General features: G+C 43.6%; 1 long non-coding RNA gene and 1 pseudogene across 1 annotated transcript in view; both read right to left on the bottom strand.

Moving 5' to 3' along the window:
- Positions 1-6,496: 6,496 nt before the first annotated feature.
- Positions 6,497-16,630, bottom strand: LOC132595317 (malignant T-cell-amplified sequence 2-like; annotated as a pseudogene).
- Positions 16,631-17,609: 979 nt separating this feature from the next.
- LOC132595322 (uncharacterized) overlaps positions 17,610-26,330 on the bottom strand; it is a 49,683-nt gene continuing 40,962 nt past the window's right edge. The window contains exons 2-3 of the long non-coding RNA XR_009561474.1: positions 18,506-18,592; positions 17,610-18,243 (exon numbers count right to left, since the gene is read on the bottom strand). This is a non-coding gene — a long non-coding RNA (uncharacterized lncRNA). The remainder of the gene's footprint in view (positions 18,244-18,505; positions 18,593-26,330) is intronic.

Genomic DNA, 26,330 nt, shown 5'->3' with positions numbered 1-26,330 from the left:
TGGTAGGAAACGATTACTTGCATATCACTTAGACCCTTTGAAGTCTCATTTTTAAGGTTTGTTAGTGCAGTTCTAGAGTATCCTAGAGTATCCTTTACTCTAGGGCTTGTGATTAGTTCCACTTCTAATATGCACAATTTCTGGTGTCTTAATTGAATGTCCCATGTATTCAAGGAGGTTTCTTCACTCTGGCTGGTGAGGATTCTCAGCCATACATGAACTTTGGAAATTATTTAATGTACAGTTCTCCAGTAATTGTTCTTTATGCAGAAACTGTTCCTTCCCAGCCTTGTGAAATTTCACCTGTGTGTGCTCAGATTAGTACTCGACAGAGACTCAGAGGGATAATCAGGCAGTGGTGGAGTTCTCTCTCTGGGGAGCTCCTTCCTTTTGGATGCCCTGCCCCTCAAATGATCGCCCCCTGGACCTCCCAACTCACTGTGTTCTCTCCCTTGCTCTTCCCTTGGAGTCCCTTCCTCTCAGTTCACCTGTAATTTCTGGGCCACTGAAAGTACTTGCATCTAAATCTGTCTTCTCCTGCTCCTATGTAAAGTCTCAGTAGCATCTTCCCCTGAATGATGACCATGGATGAAACCTTCCCCAGCTACTTTAAACTCCCCTCTGGATGTCTCCTCTCATCCAGGCTCAGTGAGTCAGAATCATCCATGATCCATTTTTTCATACTCAACAAGATGTCTGGCCATGTTGAGTGTTTCTCCAGTGGAGTGGGTTGAGCAATGATGGACAAAGAGAGACGAGCAGACAGCAGTTAGAGACCATGTCAGGCTGTGGTGGGCATGAGAATGAATGACACTGCTAAGAAGAGGAACAGATTATAGAGAAGTCACAAGGGTAGAAGAGGTTGGAAAATGTTTTCAAACACAGATCGGGGAGAAATCTGGTAGAGGAGAGGTTGAATTTATAATAAAATAAAGAGAAATGACCACTTCTAGGTTCCTCAGAAAAACTCAGTACCTGCTATCTTACTGGTAACATCTTATCCAATGTTATTTCAGTTAGAAATACTTTAGGCTACAAATCCTTTAGAAACTATCCTATACAGATTTTAGCAGTAGAATAACATAAGCCAAAGTTATGCATTGCAGCATTGTTTGTAATGTCAAAAGATGGTTGAATATTAGTGTTTATCCCAATATGGACTGGCAACATGCATTATAGTACATCATCCACTCAGTGGACTGCTTTGTAGGAAACAACGTCCTGATAGAAGTTTTTTCCCCCAGATATTTTTCAACTGAATATAAGGAAGATGTAATGAAACATTATACAACTACTTATGTATTAAAATGTGGAGTGAAGGAAAATATATATTCACATTTTCTTGTATACCCATAAAAAGACACTCTGGAATGATACCTGGAAAATCAACCACAGTGGCTAACTTTGAAGACAGGGGTCCTGGGCAAGGGCGGGTGACAGAATACAACATAAAGTATTTAATATTTATAGGTTCTTGAACCTTCTACACATATTATCAACTTCTCATAAATGTGGACATTAAATTCTTTTTAAATCTCTAAAGATTAAAAGTTATAGCACGATTTCTACCAATTGAATGAAAGTCCAATTTGTTTTTCCAGAAAGATTATCCGGCTTCCCTAAAATGTCTACTCATGAGAATTTTCTGGTGGCTTTTGCTTCTTTTCTTTCACTTTGGAAGCAGTTTTCTGATTCATAATCCTTTGTGTTCTTCCTTTCAAAGAACATCTACCGCTGCTAATTTTATGAGTTAAGCTTGATCTAATTTTCTTACCTTTTTCCCCATTTTTCCCTATGAAAAGACTCTGTACATTCATTATCAGTTGAGACAATACTTAGATAATTCATAAGGCTAGGAGGACAATTATTTGCCTTAATACTTGAATTCTTTCTCTGCATCTGACATATTAATAATGCCAGTAAGATATTGTATAAAACCGTTGCCTTTATTATAATAAGAAATATTAGTCAGGAGACCATATCTTAAGCCTGATTGTAAAACCAGCAGCCACGTTAACAGTGAGGAGATGTGAGGGGATATTTCATGTGGAAGAAAGGAGAGCTCTCTTCAGAGGTTTAAAGGGTGTTTAAAAGCATGTAGAGCTCGGCCCAGTGGATGGACCATTTGGGAGTCACTCCCCAGGGATACATAGGAGAGAGTCCTGAGCATCTTGAGTGCTGCACAATGCGGTGGTCTGGAGTGGTGGCTGTGGACCCCTCTGTAGATCAGTAGAGAAGAAAGTTGCAGCCTTGTGTCTGTACAAGTGTGTACAAGGCGATCTGGTCTTCAGAAAAAGAAATTTGACTAAATCGCATATGGTCTCAGCTCTAATAATAAGATCTTTTCTTGAATCCATTTCTTTTTCCTCTCAAATTCTCAAACCCGAGTATTTATTCTGCATGAGACAATTCTCTTTTAATTCCATTCTTCAGTCTCAAATTTTGTAGCTTATCTTCAGTAAGTACCTGTCCATCTTTATTCTTTAGACAAGATAAGCAAGAGGGTCATTTTCTTATCAGACTTTAAAGGAAACAAATACCTTTACAATTAGACTTTCTAACGTTCTAAATTTATTTCATGTTCCCACAGTAATATCTTCAATCCTGAGTTTGTGGCATTTTTACCTACTTCAGACAAGACTCTGGGGAGTGAATTGGTAGTGGGACCTGACAGACCACTGGGATTTTGAACTCTTGGCAGTTAGATCTCCGTTTATAGAAGTGTTAACAACCAATGGAACAATCAGCATACAGTCCAGGGTTACAGGGGTGACAGCCGCGAGAAGGCGACCTATGGATGACAGAAGAGATCGGCCTTCTGACAAGCAGTTGCATTTCACTGCGAGGCAAAGAGAAAGTGCCTGCAGATACAGAGATGCCATCAGCAGGGAGCAGGGAAACTTCACCCAGATCTGTTATCAACAAAACCGTCAGAAGTCAGTCATTCCCTGGGCTTATTTGTGCTTCCTGTTTCTGCACTCCCTTGTGCTTCGAGACTGCTCTGCTGAGTTGATGTTCTCCTCCATGCTTTTTCTAAATCTCCTCTGGGCCAGGAGGATGTAGGAAGTAGAGGTGTTCTGCGGTGGATCTGCTTCCTATAACACGTCTGACTGCCTTGCAGCTGGGACAGTACGTGTGCTGAGTGCCGACCTGCCTTCCCAAGGGTGTGGCTGGGGTGGGACCAGAGGTCTGAATGGGGAGGGGAGGGTGGTAATGGTTCCTTTGTTTTCTTTCACTCCCAGGTCAGGAGATCTTAATCTGAGGGGCTTAGGGAGCCCAGGGAGCCTGTGGCCTCCCTGAAGTCATGTATAAAATGTGTTTGTGCACAGGTTTTTATTCAAATACAATTAAATGCCCTGGATTTACCCTTTCCGAATATTTTAGCACTGTTCCTAGTCTGTAGAGATCCTTGTGCACTGGAGTAGAACATAGCTGCAGTGATTTCAACACATTTCCATTGTGAACAGTACCTAGTAAAGTAAGCTTTCTGAGTCAAGAGCGAGTGGTGGCTGAAAACGTTTAAAAACATCCTATGAAGTGTCTAGAATCGGGAGTGTTTGATCTGCACTCTACTGGAACATTTTAAGGTCTAATACTTTGTTTTCCACTTGTGAGCAGCTAGGTCAAGTTTTTTTGTTCCCCCAGACAAGAAAACCTAAATATATAAAGTCTATGTGTCTGGCCAGGGTCAAAGGACAAACTAGTTTAGGGATGGTCACAGGCAGACTTTTCTCATTACCAGAAATTAAAGTGGCAACGAGTATTTATGACACAAACCCTAAACGCATTTAATTATTGGATAATCTCGATCTACAGAGAGGCAAAGTCTCTTCCTGTGGTTATTTGTAAATACTTCATACAGATCTATTTAAATGGCTTTGCGCTCTTCTAGGATTATTCTCCCGTGACAATGGCCAGGACTTAATGCACTTATGCACAAAACTATTTAGGTTCCTGCTCAAGTGCGGTAAACTGGTTAACAACAAACCAAACCAGTGAGCTGTTTTTTAAACTGGCTGATGGTGCCACCTACTGTCCAGTCTGTAGAAATGAGCTGGGACTGGAACCTGAGCCTTATCTACTGAGAGCCACAGAAACTAGGATATGAAGGGGAATTAGACTCAAGTCTAATTATACTTTCTAATTATACTCAATTTAGAATGAGTTACATAAATAGTTATATTTATACCCTCTCCCCAACATTCCCAATCTCAGGTTACAGAAAATAAAACATTAGAAAATTCTTTTAAATTGTGGCAGATGTAGGAAACAGTATCAGGCTATCATGTGCTTTCTGTAGATGCAGATTATCCAGTACCAAAATGCCTTTAGGGCTCTGCATCAAACATGCTCTTTGCCATTTCAACTCCTAGTGATGTCCGAAGCCCCGAGCCCCCTGAGTAGCGGCCCCTGCTGTGGACTCGACTGTATTTACTTTACACTGTGTTGAACAGATGACAGAAAAAGAAAAAGCTCTAAAAAGGAGGAAGATTTCAGGTAAGCAAAAATAGTATTTTAAAATATTGATTTGGGTGTTTTGTTTTTAATGGACCAATCCATGATAGAACAGGCCCAGACGAGGTTTGAAAATAAAATGTATATTTTCTTCCCTGGAGAGATACTGGCAGCCAAGTTAATTAAAACATATGCTTTCTAGGAACCAGGCATAAATTCTCACTTAGTTTAGACAAATAACTGATTTCCAAGCTGGCTTAAACCCAGCGAGTGCTCAAGGAATGTTCTAGTGACTACTGTGCAGTCAGGGTTTTATTATTTGTTCTTCGAGTGTGTTCTGTCTCTAATCCTTAAATAAAAACCCATTCTCGGGCTTCCCTGGTGGCGCAGTGGTTGAGAATCTGCCTGCTAATGCAGGGGACACGGGTTCGAGCCCTGGTCTGGGAGGATCCCACATGCCGCAGAGCAACTAGGCCCGTGAGCCACAAGTACTGAGCCTGCGCGTCTGGAGCCTGTGCTCCGCAGCAGGGGAGGCTGCGATAGTGAGAGGCCCGCGCACCGCGATGAAGAGTGGCCCCCACTTGCCACAACTAGAGAAAGCCCTCGCACAGAAACGAAGACCCAATACAGCCAAAAATAAATAAATAAGTTAAAAAAAATAAAAACAACAACAACAACAAAAAACTTATCAATGAAAAAAAAAAACCATTCTCTTCCACGTAACTTACTATTTGACTTGACTCTAGGCTGTATGACAAAACATTTCTGTTACCACATGTAAAATTGTGCGTGTGTGCGCGTGTTTTTAAATACAAACAGTGTACACTCTTGTTCAAGTTCATCCTGAGTTTCAAGTACACACAAAAAAACCCCTGAATACTTCAGAGTAAAAGTACAATTTCTCGTTCATACGTATCAAGGTATCCATGGTTCATTTGTATGTATTCTGACAACTTAAAAAAATTTTTTTCAAATATACTTTTATTTACTCACAGATAATAAAGTTTCATTTTTACTTGTCTTAAATACTGTGTGTTGCCTTGCAGCTTGCTTTTGTCAGGTAACAGCATGACTTTGAGGTGTCACCATTTCCTGCTTTGGGGTTTTCCACTGCTATTTGAGAACACTGCAGAAAGCTTTCCACAGAACCACATAATACTGCTATAAGCGTATCCAGGTTCATATTTCATTTCTATCTCTCACCTTCATGCTAATAACAATATGCATAATTAAACGTTTCTAAGTTTTCAGAGATAACTTTCTTTAAAGTGAATATAAAGCCCAGTCACCAAGCAGTTTCTGTGGTGTCTTGTCTTATTCTAGTTTCGTCTTGAATTCCTTAAAACTTTGAGGCGAAAACTTCGTTGTAAACTTTAGGTTAAACTGTAGGTTATCTGTAGTTTATCTCTAGCGCAGCTAATTCCATTACTGACATCGGTGGTAATAACCCCTTTTCAGATTAATGCTACTAAAAATATCTAGTACATTAATGACAAAAACAAAGTTATTACAAGTCAGTTCATAGCATGAGGCTTTGGAAGTCCGCAGGAGCCGGGAGCTGCCTGTCCGTGTGTAGGGGCTGAGGCGTCTCATCGTCTCCCTTCTCCAACATGAAGGGCTGAGGGGGGCTCTGACTCCGCAGGGATGTCGAGAGGAAAACCCTCCAGCCAGTTCAGTGCCTCTACACTTGACTCTTCCATGCTCGGTCCTGTCCAGACGCTCACATGAGGGCACCTCAGGTGACACACTGAGAATTCAGTCCCATTTGTCTTCTCGCAGCCCCACCAGCACACTGGCTGTGTCATGAAGCTCTTTTGGGAGAGTTATAGCCTGATGGCCAGGAGAGGACACAGGGGCAGCTGGTCTGCACTCTTTCCGAGCAAGGCGGCAACAGTTGTTTGTTTGTTGGGTTCTCTTTTCTGCATGTGTAGAATTTATTCAGCATAATCACAGGGGCATTGTAGTCATGCTGTCACACACACACACAAACACAGATATTGCACCACATCCATGTGGAGCCCAAGTGCATTCCATCTGAGACTTACTTATATGCTTTTACGTGCCACAGCCCACCTTTTATATAATACATGTTTCAATGCCAGTTGCTGTGTTCACTTTCTCAGCATCATCTGCAGACATCTTCACGACTGCAGCACCCAGAGCAAGCTGTTTTCCTTCTGCCTCAATTGCAACAATCCTATCTGCTGCAGCAGAGCAAAGCTTAGCTCCTCGAGAAGCTAAGTGTAGACACGTGATATCAACTCCTTTGAGTACAAATTTGATGGCTCCTTTATCCACCTGTTGGTGTGGAAAAAGCGTCTTTTTTTATCTTTTTCTGTGTGGAATAACCTTGGGGTTGGATAAAAAGACCCTCTCTTTTTCTAAATAGAATAACTCTCCAGTCACTGTAAAGATTTCTTTCTGTTCATAGCATACCACTCTTTTAACTGGTTCCTTCTTAGGCACGATTAGGTGAAGCCATGGTTCAATGCCTGGGAATGGTTCTACTTGTTCTTAATACCCATAATAGCAGGTTTTCCACTGGATGTAGCTGAACACATTTTCTTTTTAATCAAATTTCTTGAACATGTTTCAAGGTGAAGGGGTGATGATAGGGAAGGGCCGGGAATGGCGAAAAATAGACTTAGCAAGGATCCCGCAGACCCCCTACACCTGGAAGGCAAAAGGGATGGTGGCAGCTGGGGTCGTTACTCACAGGTGACGCATCTGGCCGCACTTTTCCAGCTCTGGGGAAATCTCACTCCTTCTGCTCCTTCAACTACTTCCTCCGACTATTCATATGAGCACTGAGGCAATTTGGGGTGTTCTTTGGGGTTACCAATTTCTCCCTAGGGCTGGTAGCTGAAAGGGTGGAAGTTGAGCAGTAAGAAGGGACCAAGCACTCATTCTTGTTGCAAGAACCGGATGGAGGGGCGGCACCTGGTCTACACAGGGACGGTTGGCCATTTCTGCAGGCTCACAGGGATCAGAAGAGTGTGGGCTTCAACGCTCAGGGGCATCCTCCTGAATTCCACTACCAAGTTAGGGTCCCTCTCACGGCGCTAACGTCCCACGGGCTAGCAGACCTCTGGTGAGTGGCTGACTAACCTCGTCTGGGACTTGGAGCCTGGCTACTTTAACTAATAAATTGTTGATGAAAATAATCAATAAGCAATCTATAATAGGAATAGACAAGCATCTGATTTGAGCCAAACTGTGGACTATAGCCTGGAAGACAACCCCTCAGATAGCTCTGAAGAACTGTCCCAGGTAAGCATAGTTTTCAGTACAATTTTATATATTTTCTGAACAAAGAACATTAAAAAAGTGAGGGATACATTCCTTTAAGGTTTCAGGGAAAAAGGCAAACACAAAACAAACAAACAAACAAAAAACAGATCAGCTCATACACAGCAAGTCAGCATGGCCTTGGCACCTGGGAAATGAGGCTTATTATTGAAGGAGCTTCAGCATTGGCATCCCAGGAAAGGAGGCATTTCATCTTTATTTTTAACATGGACATTCTTTACTTCTGGTCAATGCACTCTTTTCTTTAATAATTAAAGCAGAAGCACAATGTATGTTTGATAGGCCACACACAGGCTATTCTAGTATGCATAACACTCAAGTTAACTCCTGTATAAGCCAGACGACGTCCCCATACCTCAATATGTGAAAATATCTTTATCAAAATCCTCGGTCTGGGTGGGGGGTTCAGCTTTTTCTGTTTTCTTTCTACCCGGAAGGTCCTCTTCTTGTTTCGATGGTGACTAGCAATTACTACCCTGTCACCTGTGAGAGTTTGCACACCTGGACCATCGCCTATTCCAGACACTATGGGTGCCCCACCTAGCCCGTGGAGAGGTCCTTGTTACTTCCAACTGTGGAGCAGTCTAGCTCCCAATTCCCCCTCATCACTGCTTTCCCCCCGTCACAAGTCAGTTTCTCTGGAAGGGAATGTTAACATGGATTTTGGCAAGCAGAGTGCAACTTAAGTGTCAACCTCTGTGACAGGGCAGAGAGGGAGCAGGATTGGCCAGATGGCATAGTTGAGCAGGTGTCCGGCCCCGAGGAAGCCTTGGCTCAGCCCATGGGGGCTCTGAAGCATATGTGGCCATCACAGGTGTTGTAAGCGCCCCTTTGCACTTGACCATTGAGTGTGGCAGCCCTGAGAGGGTCCCATGCATGGTTGAGGCTGCCTGAGGGGATCTTGGCTGGAAATTGCCTGTTGATGGCACTCCAGCAGCTGGGCAGTGAGTGTTTTCTGGGCCAGAGGTGTGGGTGGCACATCCGTGTGCACCCTGAGTGGTGCCCCATATATTAGAGATGAGTAAGTGGGGAACACGTTAGAGATATTTGTCTTGTCATCTTCACCCTGCTGCACCACCTAACATGCTACACTACCTGATTCTGGTGGTAAACAGTCATGATGATTAAATTTCTTTAACTTCATTTTGAATTATTACTGTAAAATAGATTGTTTCCTAATATTTACTACATATTCTGGTAGCAAAGTCTCACTATTATCAGTAAAATGAGTTTAGGTTCATTGTGAGTTGTTACCCTGGAGGCTATTGAAATAATGAGGATTCTATTTTCTCACATTGTGTAATCTAAGTAGATACACGCTGTTGAGGCAGGCACACAGAGGGGCACATCTGGGGGAATATATTAAACAAATGTGACATTAAACACACTTTAGGTAAAGACATCTTGGGGTCTTGGGCCAAATACCACTAAGGGATGGAGGACTTCGAGTCAGCTCTGCACAGAAGTATCCAAAAATAGCCTGAAGATACTACACAAGGAAAGCCTATTCTTTAGTTTGTCATAATTCCATCACTGGGCAAGTTGGTGAGTCATTTGTTGTTGCTGTTTTTGTTGTTGTCGTTTTGGTTCTCCTTGTAATCTACTGGTGCCACTTGAGAAAAAATTTTCAGCTGGAGGAATTTTTCCTCAATCCCCTATCCCCAGATGACTAGTGGATGTAACCGGAGACATCCTGGGTTGTCACGCCTGAGGAGATGCTAGTGGGTAGAGGCCAGGGCTGCTGCTCAATATCACAGAACTCACGGGACATCTCCCACAGCGAAAAGTTATCCAGCTCAGAATGCCGTTAATCCCCAGGTTGAGAAATCTTGCCCTAGAGCAAGAGCAAAGGGCTTAAATATCACAAAATGTGCCTTCTGAACATTTTGAGCAGAGTATTGGACTAAAACCTCTATACAAAAAGTGAATAGACTTGTTGAGGTTAGTGCCACTGTGACAACTCTTGTTGAAAGTCACCCCCACGGGATACTGTACCTCTCATGAGCTTTCAGTGTAGTTGAGCTTTAAAAGCCTGACACAAGACTGGAACAACTTTGGTCTTTCTCACCTGGTCTATGCAAAACTCTAGGAGAAGACGCTAAAAGGATCATATTATCAGGGGGAAAGCAACATGCAGATGAAACAAGCTGTGAGAGCTTTAGCCCCCACCACAGGCAGTGAGGTCTCTGGAGCTCAGCTGCAGTCACAAGCTGTGTGAAGCAGCTTAGGAGTAGATGCTTGTGCAGTTTAGCCTCCTTGACCCCAATAAATATTCATTCAATGCCTGCTACATGCCAGACACGGAAATGTCACAGCCCAGTCTCAAGCAGCACCGCTGTAAGCCTGGACACTCAGGACGTGTTATAGGTTCTGTGATAGACACCAGAAGCAGCCTCAGTTGAGGAGAGCACAGAACACAGACTAGCCACTGCAGAGGATCTAATTTGTAAACCTTGCAGCTACAAGGGTCCTGCTCACGTGTGAAGCCAAAGAAGTGCCTGATGAACGGCTGATATCCTTACACTGAGTTTACCAAGAAAAGCTGCCCGTCTGGGGGGCTGAGAGAGCAGCCCCGTGAAGGACGTGGTAGAGCTGCCGCCACAGCTGCCTGGTCCCACCGCCCACACTGGGCCAGCTTCCTCACCTCACCTCTCACTTCGTTCATCTTTTTGGCTGAATGAATACATGTCTCTATTTGACTTTTCTCTGACATTTCTCATTTGTCTGGATGGTTAATCAATAACATTTTAAAAGTAGTCGGACAATTTTGACCATATTAGGTATTTTGCAGGTGTTTCTACCTTTAGTCCCTGTTTACTCTGCCATCTGGAATACAATGACAGCTAATAAATTTCCCAGTGACTAATCTTTGCAAATCTGAATAGAAATTAGAAACCTCTAAAGCCGTAGTAAATTGAGTGTATGAGAATAGGCTCAATGAAGTTCTGAATATATTTAGTCACGCCAACCTTATCAGGGGAGTTTTTTTCTTATTGTATTTTTGGGCTATATCTTAAAACAACGCACAGCCTGTGCTTAGGTGGCTAGCCTTAGCAAACTACAGTAGGTGCGACCATCCACACCCGGGGAAAGTCAGAGTCGCCTTTAGTTGTCCTGCACATCCGACCACCTGGCGAGGGGAGAATAACAGCAGGGAAAGTCTCCAGTGACAGCAGGTACCCAGTTATCACAGCTCTAAAAGGAGGAAGATGGGGCAAGGCCAGCTCACTGGCTGCAGGGAAGGTGCTTACGACTGGCTGTGGCCCCCAGCCAACCTGATAGCAAGCCTGAGAGCCTCAATGAAGGGAAAGAAAAGAGAGACAGGAGGGAGGAGAACAGTGGGGGAGGGTTAAGTTCACCTCCAGGTGTCAAAAAACAAGTGTCACAGCAGAGACTGGGGAGGAGAGGGGGTCAGGTGGGAGGAGCCGGTGAAGAAATACCTGGAGGACGCTTCCTCCCCTCTCCACTCCAGACGGGGCGCACGGGGCGGGCGACAGTGTTTGCATCCACTCCCCTCACTAAGAATGTGCGCTTCAAGCTGGTCTTGAGAACACACCTCATTCGTCACTGTGACTGCAGGTTGGGTCTTCTCTGCCCACCTCCCCCTCACATTTCCCTTTGCCCTGAAGTCTTCATTTTTTCAGGCAAACAGTCTGGCTCAGTGGGAAGAGCTGAGCACCCAGGAGGCAAATCCTGGGTCGCAGGTGTAATATATATTCATATTAATAGCTTATTTATATTTATTAATTTAATTTATTATAATAAAATAATACTATATAAATAAATGTACATATAATGTAAATAAAATGTTAAATATGATATACTAATATTATTTTAATATATCAACACTATATGTTCATATTAATCATACAGAAGCTAATTTAGTTAGTGACATCCTTGGCATGAAGAAAAGCGAAGACTATAGAAATCAGAAGAACTGAGAACTTTGAAGATCTTTGAGAGAACTCCATGCCCACGATGTAAATGGAGAGAAGTATGTGAAGGGCTCCTGGCCAGGGCTGCTCACAGAGATATTCTAGGCTCCTTGTTTACTGGGTCAAGAGTGAATCAGGGTGCCCCAGATGTCTGGATAAAAGCAGGAGCCTAGGGTCCAGGGTCCAGCCCCCGTGGACCATGCCTGTCCTTCTTTCACCACATTGCAGTGGCCCAGCCCGCCCGCGCAGCACCTCCTCACTTACACTCCTGTGAACAAAAGTTACCACTTCTCCTACACAATGAAGTGTGCGTGTTGCAGAAGAATTGGCACCTACCAAATAGTGACGAACATCTTAACACTACGGAGAGAGGGAGAAGGAGGGATAGATGGACAAATAGGTAAGCATGTCACAGTTTTAGACTATAATGTAAAATTTATGAAAATACAAAGTAATGTTAAAACTCTTTAGCTCTCATGCTTCCCTGGGGACGCAGTGGTTGAGAGTCTGCCTGCCGATGCAGGGGATACGGGTTTGTGCTCCGGTCCGGGAAGATCCCACATGCCGCAGAGCGGCTGGGCCCGTGAGCCATGGCCGCTGAGCCTGCGCCTCCGGAGCCTGTGCTCCGCAACCGGAGAGGCCCCAAAAGTGAGAGGCCCAGGTAATGCAAAAAAAAACCCCCAAAACAAACAAAAACAACTCTGTAGCTCTCAGCTTTTATTTTTACCAATGCCTTCATTAAACAATTTATCAGTCATCTAAGTACAGTAGATTCTAAATCATAAAATACGATTTTAATTTTGAAGTACTTTCGTTTTCTACATTACCAGAATGTACCTTCAAATCACCAATGTCTTCTTAACCAAAGCAGATATTTGTTGTATATTCAAAGACCCTGTCAGAATGTTCCCAGGAGGTTAAAGAGGAGTTTCCTGGAACATCATCTGCCCTTCCCCTGTTGCCAGGAGTAAGAGTGTTTATTAGTTTTGAGAGAGCTTGGTGAACTGGTTCAGTTCCTACACATGCAGAAATTGCTTGCTGACCAACATGCTCCACTAGGTTCAGCCTCCACTTAAATGTGCCCTAAATCCCCTAAGCAGACCAAGAGCCTCGCTGTCCCATTACTCCCTCTGCTTCCACCCACCAGAGTCATGGGCCCAGGGGATGCAGAATAGACTGGACTCTAGGCCACTCGTCTCCTCCTACACTTCCCCACTCACAGGCCCAGAGAAACGAAGCTCTTTCCCCTGACTTAAGGAGGAAGGAGATCCAGCAACAGTGCCAGAAGAAGCACATGGGAGGGGCCCCTGCACTACCAGAGAACCGTGGACTCATCATGTAGGTTTTGGTGGAACATGGTAGCTGGAAGAGACTCAGGACCTGACACCTATGGGACTTCACCTGCTATACAGACTCAGAAACCATCTGTGGGCTGTGCAAGCTGAGGAATGGTGGGGGCACTTGGATGGACTGGAAGTAGAGGGGAGGGTTTTCCCTGTTGCAAAGCACAGGCTGTGGTCTTTCTGGGCTGGAAATATTGACAGCTCAGCACCTAATGGAGGGTGTTGGTTGGAGGTGTCCTGGTAGTAGAGTTTCTTAGGGAGGTGAGAGGAGATTCTGGGAGGATGCAAAACACCTCCGAGAGCCTTGGGCCACACACCCAGTCTTCTGACACCAGAGGTGGAAGGTAGCAATTTCTTATATTTAAAGCTGTCCCAGGTCAGGACAGCCGATTTCCCAGGGCCTGAACAGTGGGGAATACAGTTGGGTGTTGTTAACGATGAGCAGTGTCCCTGAGAAGAGGACAGACAAGGGTTCCCGAGCAGTCAGAAAAAAGGCTATTGAGTCAGCAAGACAGTCATGAAGGGGGTGAGGCAGACACTATGCTGGAACTCACAGCAATCTTTGCCATTGTATAAGCCCCCACAGTAGAGTGAGGTGTTGGAAGAGGGAAGGGAAGATGGAGGACTGTGCGGGGCAGACACACAGGTGAGCGTGCATGGAACAGGTAGCACATCTTAGTTCCTTAAATGGTTTTTATTGAGAAAATAAGGACAGGTCCATGAGGTAGCCCTGAAATATGGATGGTCTAGGAAGTCATTTACTTTTTTCTTGTCAAGCTTTACCTCTTCCGGGTGGAAAAAGAAAAAGAGAAAGAAAGGAAGGAAGGAAGAAAAGAATGACAAGAGATGTCCCTAAGTGTTCACTGGTTCTCCTCCATAGGGGCCTGGCCGTGACCTCAGCAGAATATGCCCTCAGGAGACCAGCACTGTACCTCATGTGACCCCAGGGTGACTGCAGGTCCCAGGGCACTGCTTCCTTGTCCCAAGCACAAGAACTTGCCTGGTGGCAGCTGCCCTCTTCACTAGAGTCTATCCATGTCCGGGGTTCTTTTTGTTAGAGTGAGGGGCACTAATAGTGGGTTCATGGTCATGATGGATGACGTTGGGGTTTCCAAGGAAGGGCAGCATGGCTGGGCTTGTGTCCTCTGGGCCTACTGGAAGCTCCAGGTGAGTGGGGGTATGTTGGGGCCAGGCAGGGAAGCAGTACTTAATGTTAGTCAACTGTAGACTTTAAATGGCTAAAATTGAAAATATATATTTTACAAAAAAAAAAAAAAAAAAACCTCCAAAAACCCTGGTGGCATGTGAATGTCCGTAAAACCTTATGGCTTAAAAAGAAAAATTCTTAGGCCAAACGAAGGAGTACAATACTGATACATTCTAAAGCATGAGCCTCAAAAGCATGATATTCAGTTTAAGAAGCCAGACATAAAGGGCACATATTGTATGATTCCAGTCACATGAAATATTGAGAATAGGCATATCCGTGGAGACAAAAGCACATTTGTGGTGGCCGTGGCCTGAGCATAGGTGGAATAGAAGAGACTAATGGGGATGGGGTTTCTTTTTGAGGTGATGAAATGTTCTGGTATTAGTGCCGATGGTTGCACAATTTTGTGAATAGATTATCAATCACTAAATTCTACACTTTTCAAAGGGTGAATTTTATGGTATGTGAATTATGTCTCAACTTAAAAAATGGTGATTAATAAATGTGATTTTTAAAATAACATGGGAAACATTATCATGAGTTTTATTTGCTTCCTGCCATCCTAAGCTCTGTAGATATGAAAAAAGACAACCCCCCCCCAAATGAGAACAAGCACTATTTACTCAGAACTTGTCTATAGAGCATGGGAGTCAGCCACCACCACTCACATCAGGCTGAGACTCAGGGCACACATAAGAGTGGGGACACTTTCTGGTGGCAAAAAAAGGAAGCCATGTCCTCCCGAGAGCTTGTGATGCAGGGAGGCTTGAGAGAAGCTGATAGGAAGAGGGGCGTCTTATGTGATTACTTAGGGGAACATATTTGGCCTTCCCCACATTTGGTTCTACATGGAAAGGACTGAAAATTTCGAAGCTGTGAGTCACTGACCAAGTCCTGACCCTTGGGTCCTATTGCTGCAGAGGTTGGAGTCTGGTTTTCCAGACTGGTTGCTGCAGTGTGTGGGGCAGGGCCTTGTGGCTGGAGGGAGAGTTTCCCAGGCTTCCAGATGGATTTAGAAAATTCTGCATCCCAAAACCCTCCTTCATCATCTACAAGCAATCAGATACTCTGTGGATAGAGAAACTTGAATCAATGTTTTTAAAATTAACTGCAAACAGAATTATAAATGACTATATATATGACTATATATATAATGTACAACATAATGACATACTAAAAGGCAAATATCAATAGAAGAATCAAACAGAATTTTTTAAGTTCCTTCCAAGAAATGAATATGTTCAATTAAAATCACACACTCCTGAACTTCAGTATTTGGTAGTACATATTTGTGTGAAAAGAATTTTCAAATATGAAATACATAAACCATGCAAAATCTCCTTATAAGTCAGCATTAACAACTGAAATTTTGATGATAGGAACCTGTAATAAGCTAAATGGCATCCCCCTTGCAAAAGAATTACATTTTTCTCATTAGCAGACTTGTATCACAAAAAATTGTACTAAATATATTTTAAATTTCATAGATAAACATTTTGTGGAAAAAAACTGCAAACGATAGTAACTATTACAGTAATGTGAATTTACTGTAAATCTTAGGATTTCTTATTTCATTAATGTTCACATTGTAGTGAATCTCACAACAAAAAGAGTTTCAATTCATTCAATATTTTTTCTTGCCCCAATACCGAAATCTGGCCATCTGGTCGACCTTGCCGCTGCAGACGCCAAGCGACGTGCAACTGCTGTTAACCACAACAGGAAGTATCCAGATCGCACACGGGCGAAGGCGCACCGCCACACCGATGACACCCGTTCTCGACCCAAGACACCATCTGTCCCATTTGTTGCCCTGGGGGGTCCTCCCCTCTGCCCGCGCGTCTGTAGGCCGTTCACTGTCTGCAGAGCTTCTTCAGAGAAGCTCCCGACAACAATGCCCACCCAGGACCGCGGCCAGGCTCGTGTCTCCTCCCGACCATCACGGATGCCCCGGCCAGTCTCTGTTTCCCAAATAGAAATGACTACGACTTCCGACCACCGAAGCCTAGGAGGAACTGCCGCCCCTCCATGAGCGCCCTACACGCTCGCCCTCGACAGTCGGCGGTGAGGGGACCTGAAGAGGTTGGAAATGCAAGCGCCACGCTGACGAGGCGACCAAGGAGTGGGGACGGGAGGTCCCTGCGTAGACGTCGGTTCAATCTGGCGGGTGGCTCCCGTCTGTTGAGCCGCATCCCGTGCCCCTTCCTCGTTGCAAGAACCGCCCCCGTGACCGCCTCTCCTGTGGCCCGGAGAAAGTGAAGTGGGCCCGTTGAGCAGCTCCACCGCCTCGACAGCACAGGGCTGTATCCGGGCCCCCAAGGCGGCGAGGACGCAGCGACGGATCGTTCCACACGGAGTACGACGTCGGGCACGGACATCCTCTCCTGGTTGCGCGTAGAAGGGTAGGAGGTCTCGGCGGGCCAAGGGACATCAGGGAGTGCTGGTCGACCGGCGCAGACCTCCCCCTAAAACTTCGAGGGAGCTCAGTGTTGGCCCCACAGCACACTTCTCTCCACATTCAATCTCCTGTAAGACAGGACGCGCCCACCACTCCGCACCCCCGGGATGGTCGCCGCCTGCAACGCCGGCCTTCCGGAACTCTGGCCTGCGCCTGGCCGGCGAGTCACATACCTCGCGAAGGTCGCCAAAGCTCAGGAGGGAAGGGACAACATAAAAGCGGCCGCCAGGTGGCTCCCGACAACGGGCTCGTACGTCAGCGTGATGGATTCTGATCGCTGGGCGGCGAGGGATCAGCTCCGACCGCCCAAACGCTCGAGATCGTCTCGGGCCGTCCGCCTAGGAGCTACCTGTCGGTTAGGCTCGCCTGGCACAACGCGACCTAAGCAGCGGGCGGGGCTGGGAAGATTTGGGCAGGAAGCTGCCGCGAAGGAGATGCGCTCCTCACGCTAATGTGGAGAATTCTGTAGTCAGAACCCTGACTCAGAAGACTTGGGTTCCCTTAGTGCCCAGCCTGTTACCTCCTTAACAGGAGACCTTAGCAATTCACTTGGTTGCTCCAATTATCTCTGCCCACCCTACACCTGTGCAGCTCTTCTCTCCATGAGTCTAGAGCTGCTTTCCCAAAGAACACATTCCCATGCCATTGCACGTAGGAGCCAAGGAGAAAACTGAACATTTGCAGCTGGACCTATTATATAAATTTTATGTATCCAATGCAGGAAGATACAAGACTGAGAGAGTCTTATACCTTTAGCACCACATGAGCATAGTTTTCATGAAACAGTGATGCACACTCGGCAAGTCCAGGGGTGTCAGGAAGAAGAAACAAACACACACACGCACACACACACACACACACGCACACACACACGCGCATACACACACACACACACACACACACACACATCCCTGGGTCTAATAGGAACACTTACCAGGGCTGGCAATGGTGGGAGCAGAAAGCCCATTGTTCCCACCTCTGGGGTTCCCTGGGCTAGAATCCCAGCTCATTCAGGCAGATCCTGGTTGTTTTACTGATGTATCTGTGTGGGAGTGAGGTCTTGGAGCTCCCCAGACTGTCATTTGCTGTCCAGTGCTCTACACTTTGTTCTATGTACTATGCCCCTTCTCCTCCATACACAGTCACAATTAAGAAAATAAGAATCTGCAGACATTGCATTCAACTTTCTAATTTGAATGAAGGTTAACAACACAAAGGAACAGAGTTATGTGAATAACTTTGCTAAGGAACTTACATGTATCTTTATAAAACTATCAAAATGTTTATGAGTAGTCTGTAGAAAGTTAAACATTTTAAAATTAGGAAAAAGAATTGATTCTTTATTGCTATCTCTCACCAAGCCTCCATTCACCCCAGCACCTATAACACAGGACTCACCTGATGAAACGCCTGCTCCCGACTGACATAGAGATTTCTGTTCTGAGTCATTCTCTATCCCCTGTGTTCACCGCATTCCTAAGTCCACTGCAGCCAGTAACATGATGAAGGAGGTCACTGAGCCCAACGGATGACCTTTAAAAAAAGAGAAGGTAAAAACCTCTCCCGTCTTCTGTGAGGTCACAGCCTTAATGAGACTGGAGCAAGTGAAAGTAAATGTTGGGAAAGAGAGTGTTTCTACATTGGTTCCTGACCTGCCATATCCCTAAAAGGGTGGTGAACATAACTGACGTTAATATTTCCTGGGTGCACTTAGGAGATCTGGACCCAAAGTAGAAACCTGACCACTTGGCAAAAGATGGATCAATTCAGGAATCAAAATAATTTTTTTTCTCACCTGTTGTTTCATTATCAGGAACTCTGCCACCATCTGCGCTCCTCTGCATCCTTATGCAGGGACAATCGGAACATCAAGCAGATAAATCTGAAGAAAGAGAAAACAGCCATGAGAACCCAGCCTTTCAGAGTATTGTTAGATATATCAGGCATCAATCCCCAACCACTCAGCTGGGAGTGACCCCTGCCACCTTACCCACAGGCATGCGCAGACAGAAGGAACACTTTTTCCTCCCATGGTCAAGAACAAGGCTGCATTGGCTACTCGGCATGTAGGGAGAATATAATATCCCCATTTTGCAGAAAATAATGCAAGTAATGGGGTGTTATACTTTGATTCGACTTACTGTTCAGAGTTATTAGTTTATTAATATTCAGTTCCTAGGATTAACACTAATTCCCAGGTAACCCTTATCATGGTCTCCTAGAGAGTCCTGTCCCCACAGCAAGGACACCTCTCGCAATATTCTTATTTAATAATTCTTGGTGAAAGGCACCATCATTTGTTCTCCAACACCCATTACAGGTCTTTAGCACCCCTGTTGCACCCACCGCCACCCCGGATGCCCTTGCCCTTAGTCACCTTGGTTCCTCCCCATGTGGTAATCAGTAACATCAGAGCCTCAACCCTAGCTCTGCCCTCCATGTCCTTGGCCATGTGGCCAGGAGATTTTCTATCAATTTAATGGAGGATGGAACAATCTGAGGACCCATGTCTTTTGACATTACATGTCAAACACTAACCTGGGCTTCAATGAAAAGGTAATTGATTAAACATAGCTCATGGATATAGTGTTTGAAACATAAAGAAGATCTAAAACTTAATCAGAAAGCTATGACTAGTGAGGGTTTACCAGATAGAAATTCTGTGTGAATTCAGAAAAGTAACATGAGCTGTGAATGTAACTAACATGGGGAGATTTTCAATGAAGACCATCACTGAGGAAGCCGCCTAGAAGTCACATGTAGAGAAATGACAGAATGATTATTATGTGAGCAATTTTTAACGCCTCTCTTTCCTTGTCAATAGCAGGGATTTCATGCTGGAGAAGAGCCCACAGAATGCAATGAATATGAGGACATGTCACATACAACAACCTTAACTCCACGTGTGTTACACTTTCAGCCCGAATGGGAGAGACTTCAGCCGTTATTCATCACTGAATTAACATAAGCTAATTATACTAGAGGGAAACCATGCAGATCTCAGAAAGTGGAAGGTTTTTAGTCACCCTCCAACCTTAGACAACATGAGAGAGTGCACTCTGGAGTGACTCTTACAAATGTCCTGAACGTGGGAAATAATTCAGCTGAAGCCTCACATTTATACACCAACAGCTCACACTGGAGAAGACGAACCTTATAAAGGTAATGCAGCGAGAGAGCTGACTTTTATTCACACCAATAGCCTCACACGGGAGAGAAGCCCTATGTTTGGAATGACTGTGGCAGAGCTTTCAGTGACCATCCAACGCTTCAATAACATGAGCACATTCACACAGGAGAGAAACCACAAGGAATATCATTTATGTGAGAAAACACTTAGTCAAAGCCATAACCTTAGTCATGGGGGAGAATTCACACTAATGAGAAAGCCTACAAATGCAATGAATGTGGAAAAGCCTTTAAACGCAGCTCTCACGCTTATACGCACTGGAAAACTCACAGGAGAGCCACCCTATGTCTGGAATCCATGTGGTGCAGCCTTTACCCAGAGCTCCCACTTTTATAAACACCAGCGAATTCATACTAAGTAGAAACCCTGTGTCTGTAATCAAGGATATTGAGCCTTCAGCCAGAAATTATCCCTTTTAAACCACCAGGAAAGTCATGTGGAGAGAAACCCTGACCCTGTAATCATGGTGGAAGAGCCTTCAGTTGGAGCTCCAGCTTCAGAATACACAGAGAACTCAGAGTGGACTGCATCCCTGACACAGTAGAGAAGACATCCCAAGGTTTACTACGAGGAGAGCCCTCTAGGGGTAAACAATCTAATCACTGCTGTAGAAGAAATCCGATGAAATGAATGTTAGAGTTCCATTAGTCATGGAGTCATCAGACATGAGAGGGTTCACACTGAAAAAATAGTCTCAGTGTAATGAAGGAAGGACATTATTCAGTGATTCCTCATTCCTGACTGAACAAGAAAGTGCTCACACTGAGGAGATGTCAGTTCTAAAGACAATGTGGAAAATCTTTCACTTGCTATTCATCAGAAAACTCATACTGGGAAAATAGTCTATAAAGAATGTGTTAGCATGCAATTGAGTCAATAATTCAGTCCTTCAGCAATTGTCTTATTATTAAATATACAGTATAAAGATGTAGATGATGAAGGGGTTTGAGAAGTGCTGAAAGCAATATTCAGTATCAAGTAAGAAGAAACGAAGCAAACCTGCTTCAGTAGATCAGAATTTGCAAATACATAAGTGCTACTGAGTGGGTATGTGTCATTCAAAATCATGAAATATTGTGATAAGTATGAATGAATCCATTTTCTGTTAATACTCTGTCACTGTTGATCAGTTAGACACTTTCTGACTTTATAAAATTATAATCATAATTACAAAGACTGGGATCAATCAGGAAACAACGATGAATGTTAACTGAAATGTAAAACATAGTATGATGTGTGTTAACTCGTACATTAGGGTCCAAATATCCTTATATGCATTCCGGATGAATGGCTTCAAGAATAAATACACACATACTTTGTGATTAACCTCTGCTGCTTCAATTAATTCTATTACTTAACGTTCATTTACTATTTCTCGTATGACTTAAAACAATGTATACATTAATTATATTTAAAGAAAGGTGAAAAATTGTGGGTACATGGACAGGAAGAACTCAAGAATTCAGAGTCAGATGGTGGTTTAATCCCTACATAGCATTTTGTAGCCAAGGGTTTCTTTGTTTTGTCCAAGAAGAACAGATAGATATCTTCAGGACTGAGAAGGTGAAAGATCTTTGCAGACATAAAAAGAGTTCTACTTTAAGAATGTATTAGAACATTGAGGGGTGCATATACTAAATCATGTAAACACAATGGAGATCCCTCAGAGAGCCATTGGTAAGTCTACCTTTAAAGCTTTACTCTTTGATGTAGAAAAATTGTACTAAAAAATGTTCCGGGAGAAAGATCACCATAGAGACAACATCTATTTTATCAATTAAACCTTCAAGAAGGCTAGCTAGGGAGAGCGTACAGGCTGCATGATGAGTTCTGGACCTTTTTCAGTTCCATTTCTTTTTCTTTGTTGGCCAAAACATTCGTTATAGCCCTGAGGTCCATTGAAGTCTAATGGGTTGAGAAATGGCATTCTAGGGCCTATAAAGCCCATCATGGGGACTTTCCTAGCATTCCAGAGGTTAAGACTTCAACTTCCAATGCAGGGAGTGCGGGTTCGATCTCTGGTTGGGGAGCAAAGATCTCACATGGCTCGCAGCCAAAAAACCAAAACATAAAACGGTAACAATATTGTAACAAATTGTATAAAAATCTTTTAAAATGGTCCACATGAAAAAAAATCATAAAAAAATTCCTTTAAAAAACCCATGATGTTACCTGCAACATTACTGTGTGTATGTGCATCTGAGTGCACACACACACACCCATGCAAGGGAGTGACACTGTAACAACCATCTGATCAAAAGGGAAAATGCCATTTAGGAATTATTAGCATAAAGGATTCATGCAGGAGAAAAATAAGCTAAATCACCCTGTTCGTTCATTTATAAACTTTTCAATTATTAAATATTTAAAGAGAACTTCCAACATTTCAGAACCTGGATTGTTATGATGATTAAACTGTAAATAGCAGAAGGCCTTTCTCTTCATAGAACTCTATATTCTAACGCAGGCAATAAGAATAAATTGCAAAACAAAATTTCTGACATTTAAAAAAAGACATGTTCATGCATTGTATAGTCACAAAATATCATTACTGGTCTACAATAAAAAGTTAGCACTTCATAAAATAAAATTGACATTTAAAACAGTCTCAATTCTGGAACTTTGAAAAGTTATACATTTTTAGAAATACTGGTCTGTAAAAATATTTTACAAAATTCTTAATTTTGGAAAACCTTCTCTACGTGAATTGGGGAGAGCAAAGCTAGGTTTCCTGTCTTAAGAACCAGGTTTACTCTTCTCTATATTCCAAAATAAGTATTTTTTCAATTTTTAGAATTCAAAACTATATGTTCGAAAATCAGTAACGATTTTTATAAGGATAAAAATTCTCCTGTACGTGCCTGTTAAAATTCCTTTCATTATCCATTTTATTCAAAATTCAACCGGATACCATTTCAAACGTTAACAGACAAGAGGATTGCTATCTTGCTCTTTATATTGGGCTCTTAATTTCTTTCTAATTTTTTTGATAACCCAAAGCAATCCAAAATAACACATTATTATCATAAAATCTAGAATTTCCCAGTGTGTTCTGTAGTGTATATAGTCCCAATGCGATTATATACACTATTGGTAAATTTGAAGTTAAATGTATTCCTAAATACAAAATAAAAATCTAAAAATGCATTTACCTATATGTTTCATTATGCAATAATGCCCTTTTAAGAAAGAAATGGCTTACCAGATGCAAGAATACCTGGAAGTTGCATAATATGTTTTTATATTTAATAACAGAAAATAAGGTAATGTGATTTTTTTTGTTGTTATACATTTTTATATTCTTATGTAAATTACATATTCATTGTTTCATCAATGTGAGTGTTTTCTGGTTTATTTTACTCCAGTGTGAATTATAGTGCATTAACTCTTGATAGTTTTCTATTAGAAAATGATTCTTGATGAAATTCTCCGTGATCAATTAACTTTGGTAAACACTGCCACAGGCAAGAGATGTCGCCAAACCAAAATTTAAAGTAAATACTTTTATGGCTTACAATGTCCTATTTTGAGGCTCAGAAATATCTAGCAGTTTATGCAGTTGATGCTAATTTGTGTGGGTGTTAGGTTTTAGTTACACTAATTTGTGATTATTTCTGAGATGAAAATAAAAATATCTGCAGGTGGATTCCCTTCCTCAGTGCAGGAATAATTGTGAATTAGTGTTTATTCTAACTGAGATTACTGAGAGTAATTTAACATATTTACATCTACCTAAAGTTTGTTTCCAGGGAGAAAATTCGCTAAAAGTTTAACTGTTTTAAAAGTATAAATCCGAGCATATGAGTTTGAAAAAAATTTTTTTCCCGCTTTTCTAGAGCAGGGGTTGGCAAACTTGTGTAAAGGACCAGAGAGTAAATATTTTAGATTCGTCATAGGATGTCTGTTATTTCTACTCATCTCAGTCATTGTAGTCAAAAAGCAGCTACAGTAAAACGTAAATAAAGGAGTATAACTGTGTTTCAATAAAACATTATTTATTGACAAGGAAATTTGAATGCTATATAATTTTTGTGGGTTGCAAATAATGTTTTTATGAATTATTTTCAGCCATTTAAATATATAAAAACCACTCTTAGCTTGCAGTTCCTACCAGCACAAGCTGGGTGTGGACTTTGGCCGATGGGATGTAGGATGCAATGGCCTGTTCTCTCGAATTACAGTGCAAACATCCCTCCTTGGAGACCAGCATTTCAAAACGAATTGATTGTACTAGCCCTCCGCCACAAAAGATGAAAACTACAATCAAAACAAAAAACAAGTTACCAAAATCTACCCAAGATGGGAGGGGACTTATTCCTCCCCCAGGGTGCCCCCCCTGCTCATGTATGGTCCCCTCCTCTTGGCGTCCCCAGCCACCAGCAGTGAGTGAGACTGTCCTGACCCTGTGCTCTCTGTCTGGCCGCATGCATGGAACCAAAGAGTTCCGAGCAATAGTTATTTGCTGGGCACAGATCCTCATCCATCAATTCACCACTAACTTCTGTGGCTCCCAGAGGGACAGAAAGCCGCCTTTCCAGCCCCACCCCTGGCTTGGAGTCCAGCCGCTACGGGTCCACCTTCTCTGAGGGCTAATGGCCAGAGTCTGACAGCTGTTGTGGGTTCTGTGCACCCAAATGTGGTTGTGGCAGTGACCTGCTTTTCAACCTCACGGCCAACACCAGTGGATGACTCTGACAGTTCAAGTCACCAAATATCTTATTTTGGTAGGGGACAGAACATCTTCTACAAAACATTTATAAAGAACATTTCTGTTGCCCAGGATGGGAGATCTGGGCCCTTTCACACCAGAGACAAAGATCAAAGAAGTAGCACGCGGGGTGCTCTGTGTAGTTGACCCCCGCGCTGTTGTCCCAGTGCCGACCCTGCGCGCAACGTGCAGCCAGCGAAGCGGCCCGGAGCTGCGTCCTTCGGCTATTAAGCTACAGACCGGGAAGCACGTGGAGCCAGAAGTGGAAGCGGCCCGGTATCCCGGGGCCGGCCAGGAAAACCCGAGGGCGCCTCTGGCATCAGTGTCTCCACGGCTCCGCCTGCAGCTCGGCCGGCAGGTCCGGGAAGGAGCGACTGTGTGTAGGGCGGAGCACACGACAGCGCTCCGGGATGGGGCGGCGATTGCAGCTGGGTCCATCCCCGCACGATCTCCCGCCCCCCTCGCTGACGTCGCAGGTGCTGGATGCGTGGCGGGAGACCTGGAGGCGGCGAGGAGAGGGGCGTGGCGGCCTGCAGGCCCAGGAGACTGTCCCGCTCCTCTGCGCTCAGGGTAAGCGGCAGTCATGGGAGCACCCCGGGCGATAGAGCGGGTCCTCTGCCCGGCAGAGGGCTTCTCACCGGCCGAGATGAGCCCCCGTGGCCGGAACCGCACCTGCTTCCCTCCCTAGGCGCACATCCCAGCTCGCTGTCTCTCCCGTCGCCGAGGGAACTTAGGGTCGGAGGACGGAGAGAAAGGGCGCGATCCCAGCATATCCTCTGGCACCCGGAGGCTGCCTCGTCCTCCGCAGACAGGGGCCTGTCCCTGAGCTTGGCGGCGGGGCCCAGGGCCTCAGACGCGCCGGTGCCCTGGCCCTTCCCCAAGCAGAGGAGCCGGTGCTTATTTTGAAATGTATAGTAATTCCAAATTACTCTGTTGTGAAACAAGAAGTAACATAGTGTTGTAGATCAGTTATATTTCAACAGCCAACCAACAAGCAAACAAACTCATCCAATAACAGTCCAATTTGTGGTCCACAGAGGCAGGGCGTGGGAAGGGGAGGGACTGGATGAAGGTGGCCCAAACTGCAAGCGTCCAGCCGAAAAATAGATGAAGTACCAGGGATGCAATATAACACATGATAGAGATAATAAATACTTCTGTCTCCTACATATAAAACTGGTTAAGAGAATAAATTATAAGTGTTCCCATTACAAGAAGAACACATTTTTCTATTTCGCTAATTTTGTATCTATATGAGATGATGAAAGTTCCCTAAATTTAGTGTGATAATCATTTCATAACATATGTAAGTCAAATCATTATGCACTGTAAAGTTACTCTGTGCTCTATGTCAGTAATATCTCAGTAAAACTGGAAGAAGATAAATGAATAAATAAAATGGTGCCCCATTGAATCTCAATTAAAATGGATGCTAAATGGAATTTTAGTGGGCATGTGCAGCAGTTTTTGTATTCTAATAAAAAACATTTTTGATTTTCAAAAGTTAATTTAAATTAACTGTTGAAAATGAACAGTTAATCTAAATACTTATTTCATAATATTTTGAACAATTATCTTGGCTGTTAGAAATGGAAATCTATCTTTATTCTTCCCAAATCTTGCAGAATAGCTTTTCAAAGGTTCAGAATTTTGTAAAATCTTTTTTTAAAGCCCAGTCTTTTTGACAATTTTTGACCTTCCAAAGTTCTATCATGACACTGT

This window comes from Globicephala melas, unplaced genomic scaffold, assembly GCF_963455315.2.
Source record: "Globicephala melas unplaced genomic scaffold, mGloMel1.2 SCAFFOLD_75, whole genome shotgun sequence".
NCBI classification, from domain to species: Eukaryota; Metazoa; Chordata; class Mammalia; order Artiodactyla; family Delphinidae; genus Globicephala; species Globicephala melas.
Note: the sequence above shows the minus strand (reverse complement) of the source record. Positions and strands in the feature narration are given on the sequence as shown.